Raw genomic sequence first — 13,044 nt, 5'->3', positions numbered from 1 at the left:
AATAGGGATATTTTGACAGTTTCTTTACCTATTTGTATTCCTTTTATTCCTTCTTCTTGCCTAATTGCTCTGGCTAGGAATTCCAGTACTATGTTGAATAGGAGTGGAGATAGTGGGCATCCTTGTCTGGTTCCTGATTTTAGAGGGAATGGTTTTAATTTTTCTCCATTAAGTATAATGCTGGCTGTAGGTTTGTCATATATAGCTTTTATAATGTTGAGGAGCTTTCCTTCTATTCCTAGTTTTCTAGAGCTTTTATCATGAAATGATGTTGGATCTTATCAAAGGCTTTTTCTGCCTCTATTGAGATGATCAAGTGGTTTTTGTCTTTGCTTCTGTTAATGTGGTTTATTACGTTTATTGATTTTCATATGTTGAACCACCCCTGCATTCCTGGGATGAAGCCTACTTGGTTGTGGTGAATAATCTTTTTGATGTGTTGCTGAATTCGGTTTGCCATTATTTTGTTGAGGATTTTTGCATCAATGTTCATTAAGGAGATTGGCCTATAGTTCTCCTTTTTGGAGGTGTCTTTTCCTGGTTTTGGGATAAGTGTAATACTGGCTTCATCAAATGTGTTAGGCAGTTTTCCTTCCCTTTCTATTTCGTGGAACAGTTTAAGGAGGGTTGGTATCAGTTCTTCTTTAAAGGTCTGATAGAATTCAGCAGAGAATCCATCAGGTCCTGGACTTTTCTTTTCGGGGAGACTCTTGATTGCTGCTTCAATTTCATTTTGTGTTATAGGTCTATTCAGGTGATTAATTTCCTCTTGGTTCAGTTTTGGATGATCATATGTATCTAGAAATCTGTCCATTTCTTTTAGATTTTCAAATTTATTTGAATACAGGTTCTCAAAGTAGTCTCTGATGATTTCCTGGACTTCCATGGTGTTTGTTGTTATCTCCCCTTTTGCATTCCTAATTCTACTAATTTGGGTTTTTTTCTCTCCTCATTTTAGTCAGGTTTGCCAGGGGTCTATCAATCTTGTTTATTTTTTCAAAGAACCAACTTTTTGTTTCATTAATTCTTTGTATGGTTTTTTTGGTTTCTATTTCGTTGATTTCAGCTCTTATTTTTATTATTTCTCTCCTTCTATTTGTTTTGGGATTTGCTTGTTCTTGTTTTTCTAGGAGTTTGAGATGTATCATTAGGTCATTGATTTGGGATCTTTCAATCTTTTTAATATATGCACTCATGGCTATAAACTTTCCTCTCAAGACTGCCTTAGCTGTGTCCCATAGGTTCCGGTAGGTTGTGTTTTCATTTTCATTGACTTCCAGGAACTTTTTTAATTTCCTCTTTTATTGCATCGATGATCCATTCTTCATTAAGTAATGAGTTATTTAGTTTCCAGCTGTTTGCATGTTTTTTGTCTTTACTTTTGTTGTTGAGTTCTACTTTTACTGCATTGTGGTCTGACCTTGAATTTTATGGAAGCAGGACCAACTTAAAATAGAGTTTTCATGCAGAGTTGTAGGAGACCTAAGAAAACCATGTTTAGGAATAAATTTGCCAGGATATTAACTTCCAGAATAGTAGAATGAAGACCTCAGTGAACTCAGTCTCCCATAAAAATAATGAAAATACTGGCAAAACCACTCAAATCTACTTTAGGACTTTGGAAATTAGCCAAAACCAAATTGTCTATCCAAGAGAAATTATTGAACTTTGGTAAGACAGGGAGGTCTGTAATATTTTAACTTGGCAGATGGGATGATATTCCCAGCCATTCTCTCTCCCCAGCTCAGCAGAGGCAACTGCAAAAGGATAGCAGGTTCACAGCCAGTGGAGAGGACAGACCTCTGGCTCTCAGTTAAAGAAGCAGTCCCTGAACACAGTCAATATTTTGTTCAAACTTGCAGCTACCTAGAAAATTTCGATTTCTTGGGAGTTGTTACTATTTGATTTCACTCAGAATTGAGTTCAGCAGAAAAATGTCCTACCTCTGGGGCATTATCAAAACAATAGCCATCTGTTGGTAACATTGAAGCTGTCTGAGTCTGCTCTCCACTGGGGTAAGCAAGACAGGTTGGGAATTTCAAAGCACATCCAGGAAAACTTGACAGCCATTGGGAACTTTGAAGAGCTTCGGCATTTTTCAGGGGTTCTAAAAGGCTGTGCATGTGCCCAGAAGAAATACAGGAATAGAAATACATGCATAGGGCAAACAAAATTGAACAGAAAATGTCCAAGATGGGGTCCAGATTTTGGACTTTGCAGACAAAGAGTTTATATCAGCTAGCATAAATATGTTCAAAGAAGTAAAGCATGTCAAATGGCACTAAAGGCGAGCATGACAATAACATTTCATCTTTTTTATAGAAAATACCAATAAAGAACAGAAATCAACTCACAACAGAAATTCTAGAGTTGAAATGAGTAGTTACTAAAGTTAAAAAATTCACTAGACATGCTCAACAGCAGGTTTAAACTGACAGAAGAAACAAACAGCAAGCCTAAAGTTAGGTAAATCAAGATTCAGTCTGAGAAACAGAAAGAAAATAGTAGTGAAGCCTCAGAGAACTATGGATAATCCAAAATAATCTCTTGGTCAAGATCTGTAACATCACCTCTGAGTAGTTAATTTTTATCCATAGAAGGTAACATTCACAAGTTTCACAAATTAGGATGTAGATATTTTCAGAGGATCGTTATTCAGTCTACCAGTTAGTATTAATATGAACTATACTGTTTTAAATTAAGTGGTAATTGTAATTCCAAGGACAATCACTAAGAAAATAACCCTGAAAATGTGTAGTAAAAGAAACAATAAGGGGCTAATGGTAGAGCGAGGCTCTGGATTTGATTCCCAGCACCTTCAAAAATGAGATGATAAAGGAGGAGGAGGAGAAAGAGAAGAAAAAGAAGAGGGAGAGGATGATGAAACAGTAAGAAAATTTAATGGTTATGTTAGTTTTTCATCACTGTGCCAAAATGCCTAAGGAAATCAAATTATAGGAGGACAGAATTATTTTGGCTTATGGTTTCGGAGGGTTCAGTTCATGGCTGGCTGCCCCATTACTTTTAGGCATACAGTGAGGCAGTTCATCATGGGAGAAAGGTGTGGTGGAGCAAAGCAGCTCACCTTATGCAGTTAGGGTCTCAGTCATGGTGTCAGAGAAGCAGAAAGAGAGAGAAACAAAAAGGAGCCAAGGATAAGACATACCCTTCAAAGATGCATACACAATGACCTACTTTCTCCAACCAGGGTCTACCTCCTAATACCCCATTCAGCTATGAACTAGTCAATGGATTAATTCATTGCTGAAGTCAGAGCCTTCACGATCCAATCACCTCTCACTAGCACTATCAATTGGGAGCTAAGTTTTCAACAAATGAGCCTTTGGGGGCACTTCATATCCAAAGCATAACATTGGCACACTAAAGAATGCAGAAATCAAGGAATTTGGAACAAAAAAGACAGAAACCATATAGAACAAATAGCAAAAGGGCAGGCATAAATTTTAGCTTTTTCAGCAATTATGTTAAGTGTAAATGGATTAAAATTATAATCAAAAAGCAGCCCAGCACTGGTGGCTCATGTCTGTAATCCTTGGCAGGCTGAGATTGGGAGGACTGTGGCCAGTCTGGGCCCCAGTTTACAAGAACCTCATCTCCAAAATAATCAGACCAAAATGGACTAGAGGTATGGTTCAAGTGGTAGAGTGTGTACTTTGTAAGAGTGAAGCCTTGAGTTCAAACCCCAGCCCCACCAAAAATAAATAGCAAAGATTGAAGAATGGATTTTTAAAAGTATAAGTAAACAGTGTTTACAAGAAGCACTTTTTAGACTGAAAGGCACAAATAGATTAAATTAAAAGAAAAGAAAATAACCTGCCATAAAGGCATATAACCAAAAGAGAGCTGAGTGTCGTGTCTATTCTCTCTCTTTCCAGGGCATTCTTTTTTGAGTAGTACTGGAGTTTGAACTCAGGGCCTCACACTTGCTAGGCTCTACCACTTGAGCCACTCCACAAACCCTTCTCTTCTTCTAGTGTGTGTATGTGTGTGTATGTGTATGTGTGTACATATATATACATATATGTATATACACATATATAAACACACATATATAAAACCTCTATGGGATATAAAACTCAAGAAGTTCAAAAAGATATTCAATGAAAGTTTCCTTTTCTCCCTATATCCCAACCACTCAGTTCCCCCTCCCTAGAGGCCATAATTATGAATTTCTTGTGTGCCCTTTCAGAAAAATTTGCACTTACAAACAAAAAAAATTGAGGTGTAGCTTTTGAGGAAAAGGGAGTTGCTTCTGCTGTAGAGCTCCAGTTCCTTCCACTGCTCCTGACACCACTATTGGCTCTTGCTGACGAATAAGTTGGTTAGAAAGCTGTGCCAGTCATAGCCTGTAAAGACATCCAATGGAACCAGAGGTTAGAATTACATCAACCAGTCACAATATGAACAACTCTGATTTGATCAGAAGCATGAAGGAAAAGAATCTCAAAGTGAAAGGACCAATTCAGATGCTTTCTGAGACTTTGAGAATCATTACAAGGAAAACCCCTTGTGGTGAAGCTTCTATGATTCAGGATCATTTCCAGATGAGAATCCACAAGTCACTCATTCACTTGCACAGTCCTGCTGAGATTGTTAGGCAGGTTACATCCATCAGTACTGAGTCAGTAGTCCAGGTTGAAATTACCATTGCAGATGCCTAAGTCAACTATTTCAATAAACTTACTATCAGTATTTTAAATTAGATATATATTTTTTTTCCTATACAGATAATAGCAACATTGTTTTATTCCTTGCTTTTTTTGGGCAGTACTGGGGTTTGAACTCAGTGCTTCATGCTTGCTAGGCAGGCACTCCACCACTTGAACCATTCCACCAGTCCTGTCTTGGAACTCTTGATCTTCCTGCCTCAGCCTCACCCTACCAAATGCTAGGATCACAGGCATGTGCTACCACATTCAGTCTTGCTTTTTTTCTCTAGCATATTTTGGAGCTCCTTTTCTATCAGTACATAGAGGGTTGCCTCATTTTAAAAGTACAACTACTGGAATTCTGTCATACTTGTGTACTATAATTTATATAATCAGCCTCCACTGGTAGACAGATAGGTTTACTTTGATCTTGTTTTAGAACAAACTACATATTCTTAATACAGTCATGGAATGTCCTACACATATTAGAGCTTAGCTGTAGGAATGTCTATGAGTGGCATTGCTGAGTCAGCATACTTAGTTCTCTTTCTTTCTCACCAATTCTTAAATATTTGGGGTCCAAAATAAATATTTCAGGCCACGACAAGAAAAATGTTGATCTCTAGGACTCTTTGCTCCTGGACAAAGTTGTAATAGCAAGTATTCAAAACCTAAGGTAACAAAGGGATGCACAGAAGGTGGAAGCCAGCGGGGAGAGTGTTGAATCAAATGATACTTCGGAGTGGAAAATACTAGCATTCAGGAGGTTAAGATAGGCGAGTTCAAGGCTATCCTGGGATACATAGCAAGACCCTATCTCAAAAAAAAAAAGGTAAATACTGGGCTGGGAGTGCAGTTCAGCAGTGTAGTCAATGTGCTTAGCTTAGAATATGTGACACTGTGTTCAATCTCCATCATAAAACAGAGAGAGAGAGAGAGAGAGAGAGAGAGAGAGAGAGAAGGAAGGAAGGAAGGAAGGAAGGAAGGAAGGAAGGAAGGAAGGAAGGAAGGAAGGAAGGAAGGAAAACAGGTGGACATGGTGGAATATGCTTGTAATCCTAGCTACTTGAGAGGTAGAGGCAGGAAGATCACCAGTTTGAAGACAGCCTGGGCAAAGTTATTGAGCCCCATCTCCAACAAACAAGCAAAAAATGGGCTGGGGATGTGGTTCAAGTGGTAGACACTTGTCTAGCATGCACAAAAATAAAAAAGAAAGCGAGAAGGAGAATGCTAAGTACTAGAGTAGTTGGAATGCTAAGGGAATAAACCACTAGGGGAAGAGGATAAAGAATAATGAGGTAAATCAGGTAACTTCCTCCCCTACATTTCAAACTATTGTGGGTGGGAAAAACTACCATGGAATTTGAATTCAATCTAATTATTTTATCTCCATGTTCTCCCTCCCTACTACAACTCTACAGGAATTTCTTTAAAATTAATCTTAATTCCAATTAAATTTGATTGCTCCTTGGAATTCTGGTTTCCCAGTATCTTTTCAATTGGGTTCCAGTATCTAAACATTAACCTTCCACATGAACAAATTCCTTTCACACCTAAGGATGAAACACAAAGTCTTTTCCCTCAAATCCCTCCTTAGGCTGGTGAGGAAGAATCCAGCACTCCAGAGAAAATGCTGGGAGATGTCATTTTCTTTTCTTCTCTATTTTTCTTTCTTTCACTTTTTTTTTTTTGAGACATGGTCTTTTTATGTAGCCCAGGCTGGCCTCAAACTTGCAATCCTCCTGCTTCAGCTGTCCAGTGCTAGGATGACTCTCCATATGCAGTTTCACTAATGAAAGCATAACAGGATTTCCATTGGTCTTTAGCCGGGGACCCTACTAAGTTTATGTTTGCATTGTGATTCTTTTTTTGTGTGTATGTGTGTGGTACTGGGAATTGAACTCAGGGTTTTGTCCTTGCTAGGCAAGTGCTTTACCACTTGAGCAATACCCCTAGTCTACATGTTTGTGTGTGTGTGTAAGGAGAAAGGGAAGGTATGTTTAGATGTCTACACTTGATAGAGAACTCTTGTGATTCAACTTTTGCCAATGGAACTGGCTTTGTTCAACTAGTGAACTCTTGTGTTGCATGGAAGTAGGTGCCTATACACTTGGCCCTTCTATTGGCTGTAGTAATTATTAATATTTGTGTTTTTCATAAGGACTTGGATATCTTGGTACCTGATCTCTCCAGGGAACGCTGGCTGGAAACATGTGGGAACAAAGTGACAGTTGTGAGTATGGAGTATATCTCAGAAAGCAGAGATGGATAAGGAGGAGAGAAATAAATCTAGATCTGGGCAAAGCAGAAAAGCAAGGGGGTGGGAATGAGAATGAATGCAAAAGGAGGCACTCTCTTTACTAGATCAAAACTATGCTGAAGCTAAACTGACGTATTATCCTCCTCTCCCTTTCTTATGTTAGTTCCAATGATTCTCTGAACTGCAGACACATGCAGGAGTGTGTAGTAATGCTATTGCCCACATTGTACAGGACAATCATGAAAAGAAGGGCATATATGGTTCAGGCCCTATTCCCAAGGTGTTCTAGTTTGTTTCCACACTTCTTAGGAAGCCCTTCCTCTTCCTACTATTGACAACCCTAGATACCCATAAAGTAGACTTTAATGATAGATGAAGGAAAGCAAAGGTCACTGAGCTCTTCACTTTCACCCTGTATTCTTAGATGCAGAAGTTGTGGCCCAACCTCATTGCCAGGCTAACTTTTGTGCCCTCACTGGATTATACTTCTACATCATCTTCCCCATTTCCCCCTTTAGTTTGTTCAAAGACATATCTCCCTCTTTTTCCTACACCCCTTCAGAGTGTGGTTCTATATTCTATTACTCACTCTATAGAATTAAGATAACAAATTAAAGCCCATTCGGGACAGGAGGCAGCCTTTTTAATGGAGATGGGTCAAAAAGATGTAAGTTCTTAATCCTTCTAATAAACTATTGTGCACAATAGTTTAACACTATCATGATAAACTCTACTCAGTATCAGAAAAGATTGCACAGGAGAGGAATACCAGGATTCCATGCTCTTCAGGGGCTACCTTGGAGACTGACTACTATGGGCAGAAAAAGATGGAGTTACAATGGCACTGAAATTGGGAATTGGAAGTCATAGAAGAAAACATACTATATGATTCCATCAATACAAATTTCAAAAACTTAAAAAACTAAGCAATATATTGTTTAGGAATTCTATTATATGCAACTATGAAGAAAAACTTGTCCCTCCAAATTTTACTTTGAAAAAATTTAAAATCTATAGAAAAGTTGGAAGAATAGTATAATAAATATTATATCCTATATCCTTCAGGTAGATCCATCAATTAACATTTTGCCATATCTATCTGTATTTTCTCTTTATGATTTGAGTAACACTCATTTTATTAAGGTTGGTGGTGAGTACACACATGTTCATTATATATTATTCTTTATATTTACATATTTTATGAACATTACTTTGCATTACAAAAAAAAAAATCTCCTCCTACTGCTGGGGATTGAATCTAGGGCCACCAACATGCTAGGCATGTGCTCTGCCCTACCACTTAGCTTCCTTTTTTGGTGGTACTAGGGTTTGAACTCAAGGCTTTGTACTTACAAGGCAGGCACTCCACCACTTGAGCCACACCTCTAGCCCATATTTTTGCTTTGGTTATTTTGGAGATGGGGACCTTGGGAACTATTTGCCAGGGCTGGCCTCAAACCTGGATACTCTTGATCTTAGTCTCTCAAGTAGCTAGGATTGAAGGTGTGAACTGCCACCCCCCCATGCCCCTCCTTTTTTTTTTTTTTTGCTGTACCTGGGATTGAATCCAAGGCCTCCTGTTTGTACTCTATCACTTCAGCCATGCTCCCAGATCTTTTGTTTGTATTTGGTATTTGAGATAGGGTCTCTAGCTTTTGCCTCAAACTCAACATCCTCCTGCTTCTGCCTCCCTGAGTAGCCTGGATTAAAAGGTGTGTCACCATGCCTGGCTCCTACCACATAACTTCTAACAGGTGTTTATGTTATTTCCATCGAGTATTTGGCCCCACAGCCATAAAGGAAGAACTGCTTCTTAGCCACAATGGCTTCAAATAAACCACATTAAATTTGGTAAAGTCCCACTTCTTTGAGATGTGGATCTTTTAGTAGCCAAGGAACTTGAACTTTGACCTGCATAGGGCCTCAATCACATTCCTCGTTCAGCAGCTTGGTGCAGATGGACAAGACTAATCCGAAACTTGGTCACTATGCCTTGGGGCTTCCCAGAGACACACCTCATACCTGTCTGAAGCCTAGATTGGGACTAGCACAAGATCAGAGTCATGAACATCCACTGAAAAGGGCTGTCTCTAAGGTCCCTTAGGGCAACCCATTCAAGTAGCAGGCTGCATATACTACCCAGGAAGTTGTAGTTGCACATGGGGCCCCCACAAGTATAGGATTTCATCAGTTTAACTGGCTGCAGTCTTAGGGTTAGGAAGAAATTGTCATAATTTGTATATACACGAATTTTCAAATAAAAAGGCACCAACTGAAGTCTCAAATGCTGTGTAGGATTTTGGTTTAGTAATTTAACTGTTGGAGATGAAGTCCTCTTTGCTGATGGAGAATTGACATACTAATTATCAACTTCCCATCATTGCTTAGCATCTGAACCTTTACTCCTAATACTTTCCCAAGATATTTTGCCATTATAGTAGCTAACAACTTGACAGAATGACAACATGAATTGAAACAATGAACATTTTTCTTTTAATGATTGTATCATGATTAATATGGAGGTAGAGATGTAGAAAAGAGAAAAGATGATGGCATCATCACAGGCCACTTTGGCTGGTTTGCATAATGGAGTGGACCCACCTGGAGGATCCATTAACCCCCTGGGCTCATTTCAATGATAATCTCATGACTGTTGTGACTGGTTGTTATAATGAAAACCATACCTGTTGTGTCCACCAGGGGGCATTTCTAAACTAGAATGCATAAAATTATGTTGCAAGATGTGCTCTTTGAAGAATGATCCAAAGTTACAAGGTTGATTTCTAGCTGCAGAGTGGTGTGCCCTTTATGAAGAAACTACTCCTTTAAAGAACACCTGTTAGCAGAGAAAAAAGGTATTGTGTATTGTTAGACCATAAGAGAGATTTCTCTTGCCAGACCTCAGTGAGTTAGACATTCAGGTGTCATCAGGTCTCATGATGGGCTTTTACACCAAACTGGCAGAGGACAGACTAGAGGTTTAACAATGTGTGAGAGAAGAGGGCCTGTTGGGAAGAAAGACTGTGAAATGGACATTTAAAAACAAAAACAAACTGGGCACTGGAGGCTCATACCTATAATCCTAGCTACTCAGGAGGCAGAGATCAAGGATCACAGTTTGAAGCCAGCTCAGACAAATAGTTCAAGAGACCCTATTTCAAAAATACTCAACACAAAACAGGGCTGACAGACTGGCTCAACTGGTAGAGCACCTGCCTGGCTATTGTGAGGCCCTGAATTCAAACCCCAGTACCACCAAAAACAAAACAAAACCCTTTACTCAGTTCTAACAGTCTGGAAAGTTGTCTAGAAAAATAGAATGAGTATCTTGGATCCAGATAAAATTTGACAAAGTAGGAGTTAAGTACGTGGAATGATCTCTGAAGTAGATGGATCTCCCCCAGAGAAAGCCAAAATTCAGGAAAATGTTGAGAAGTACCCTGAGAAAGAAGCAAGCAAAGAGTGTGGCTAAGCTAGGGGTGGTGGCTCATGCTTATAATCCTAGCTACTTGGGAGACTGAAATCAAAGATTCTCAGTTGAAGGTCAGCTTGGGCAAAAAGTTCTAGAGACACCATCTCAACCAAGCCTGTCATCCTAGCTACTCCGGAAATGTAAATAGGAGGCCCATGGTCCAAGTCCCATGGGCATAAATGCCAGACCCTATCTGAAAAATAATGAAAGCAAATAGGACTGAAGGCATGGCTTAAGTAGTAGAGCAGGCAAGGCCCTGCATGTTCAAACCCCAGTACCTCCTAAAGTAAATAAATAAGCAGGGCTGGGAGTACAGTGAATTGAGGGAGGCATTTAGTGTGTACACTGTAAGAAGACAGTGCTTACTCTCCAGGTCCTGCAAATGCTGGTGTATATAAAACATAACTTTTATCCCTTTTCTACAATTCAATCTTAATGTCTGACCTTTAATCCCCATCCTGCCTAAGAAAACAATCTTACTAGTTCTGGCAAAGTGAATCAAATTCAGTTATATCTCAATTAATGTTTAAAATGTACTATGTTCGGGTTTAGCATTCTGCCCCCTTGGAATTTATTCTGTGTGTGTGTGTGTGTGTGTGTGTGTGTGAGAGAGAGAGAGAGAGAGAGAGAGAGAGAGAGAGAGAGAGAGAGATTGCTGTGGGAGGAAGGGAGAGTTTATCAAATTCTCAAATTTTCACTCTCTACTGATCTGGTCCTCTATCTTCTTTCTTAATATTTTTTTTTGCTTTACAAAACATAAATAACTTTTGAACTTAAGAACCAAAATTTTCAACTTTCATTCCTGACATTCCACAGTGATCTCCCTACCCTCTACCTCATTGCCACCTCAATGCAATGGGAAACTTGGAACTAATTCTAGGTTTTGGGAAAACTTCTGGGAGACACAAACAAACAGAACTGATGATAACCTGGAGAGTGAGGAACACACATTAACATTTGACATTTTATAGCCCACCTCCCACACAAAGAAAAACATATGCTATTACAACCAACATGTTTAAGATGTTTATGGAACTGGGCATCTGAGGGAAACCACAGGCATTCAGAGGCACTAACTGGAAACCAGCATACATGACAGCATCACAAAAAGTGAGAGACTAGGTTAGCTGATGGGCTGATGGTGAAGGCTTATTCTGGTTGTGGAGAACCAGTTAAGAGGAAGTTTTTCACCTTATGCTAATTAACTTTGTATTTCACTATAGAAGATCCTTGCAGTGGCTGAAGATGTAACTTGCACAAGGCCCTGGGTTTGCTCCCCAGCACTAGAAAAAAGAAAAAAAGAAAGAAAAAGGAAGATTCTCACAAGGCAAGAGTTGAAATAATATATTATGAAAATGATTCAAAGTGCCTATATTCATATCCTAGGCTTGGTAACAAATTACTATAAACTGGGTGTCTTTAAATATTAATTTATCTTCTCACAGTTCTAGAAGTCCAAGACTGAGGTGTTGATAGGGCTGTGCTTGTTGAAGGGAAATATTTTTACTTTTTTTTTAGGGAGGGGAGGGAGACTGGGATGTCCAAAATCCAGGTGTCGGCATAGCCAGTGTCTGGTGCAAGCTTTCTTCTTGATTTGCAGACAGCAGTCTTATTATATCCTCACTTGGCTGAAAGCTGAAAGAACAGGGAGATCCTTCTTTGACTCGTCATAGCTCTGGTAGTTACTGGAAGTCCTTGTCATTCCTTGCTTTGTAGACACCAATCTCTGCCTCTGTCCTTACATGGTATTCTCCCTGTAAGGCTGTGACTCTGTGTCCAAATTTCCTCTTCTGATTATAATGGCAGTCACCAGATCAGGGTCTACCTTAATCCAGTATGATTTTCTTCTGACTTCATTACACTCTGACGTACTGGAGGATAGGATTTCAACATATCTTCTTGGGGAGACACAACTGAATCTTAACAGTACCTGAAAGTAGAGAAAAAGTGCAGGTAGTTTGTTTGTTTGTTTGTTTTTTGGTGGCACTGAGATTTTGAACTCAGGGCCTCACATAAAAGGCATTGGAGGTGTGGCTGAAGTGGTAGAATGTCTGCTCTGCAAGCACAAAACTCTAAGTTCAAAACTCAAGACTCACAAAAAAACACACATTTTAAGTGCACAGGTAAATATATTTTAAAAAATGTATATACTCAACATGACCTAGACTATCAAAACTGCTGCAAAAATGTTCCTTTATGTACTTCTGTAGTCAATCCCCCAACCTTCCACCCCAGGTACCCATTGATCAGTTTTCTGTCATCATTTTTTATATTTGTTTTTTCATTTTTTCTGTATTCAGGTTACCACCATTTATTGATTACAGACTATGATAGAAGATATACTATATACATTTTTTACCTTTGTAATGGTTAATCTTGAATGTCAACATGACTGGATTATGAGATGCTGAGAAAGTTGGTAAAGCATACTTCTTGGTGTGTCTGTGAGAGTGTTTGTAGAAACAATTCATATATAGACTATTGAACTGATTGTGGAAGATAAACCCTGAATGCGAGTGAAACTGTCCAGTAGTCTTGGGCCTGGATAAAACAAAAAAGTGAAAAGTGGAAGCTCCCACATGCTCAATCTTTCTTGAGAGAGTGCATTTCCTGCTGCTGCCATTATCTGTGGACATGACTCC

At 39.1% G+C, this 13,044-nt stretch overlaps 1 pseudogene; it reads right to left on the bottom strand.

Annotated features, from left to right (window-relative positions):
* Positions 1–9,012: 9,012 nt before the first annotated feature.
* LOC141414406 (small nucleolar RNA SNORA70) lies at positions 9,013–9,136 on the bottom strand (annotated as a pseudogene).
* Between the last annotated feature and the right edge of the window lie 3,908 nt (positions 9,137–13,044).

This window comes from Castor canadensis, chromosome 11 (assembly GCF_047511655.1).
Source record: "Castor canadensis chromosome 11, mCasCan1.hap1v2, whole genome shotgun sequence".
NCBI lineage: Eukaryota > Metazoa > Chordata > Mammalia > Rodentia > Castoridae > Castor > Castor canadensis.
The sequence above is the reverse complement of the archived record's forward strand: the minus strand, read 5'-3'. Positions and strand labels throughout refer to the sequence as shown.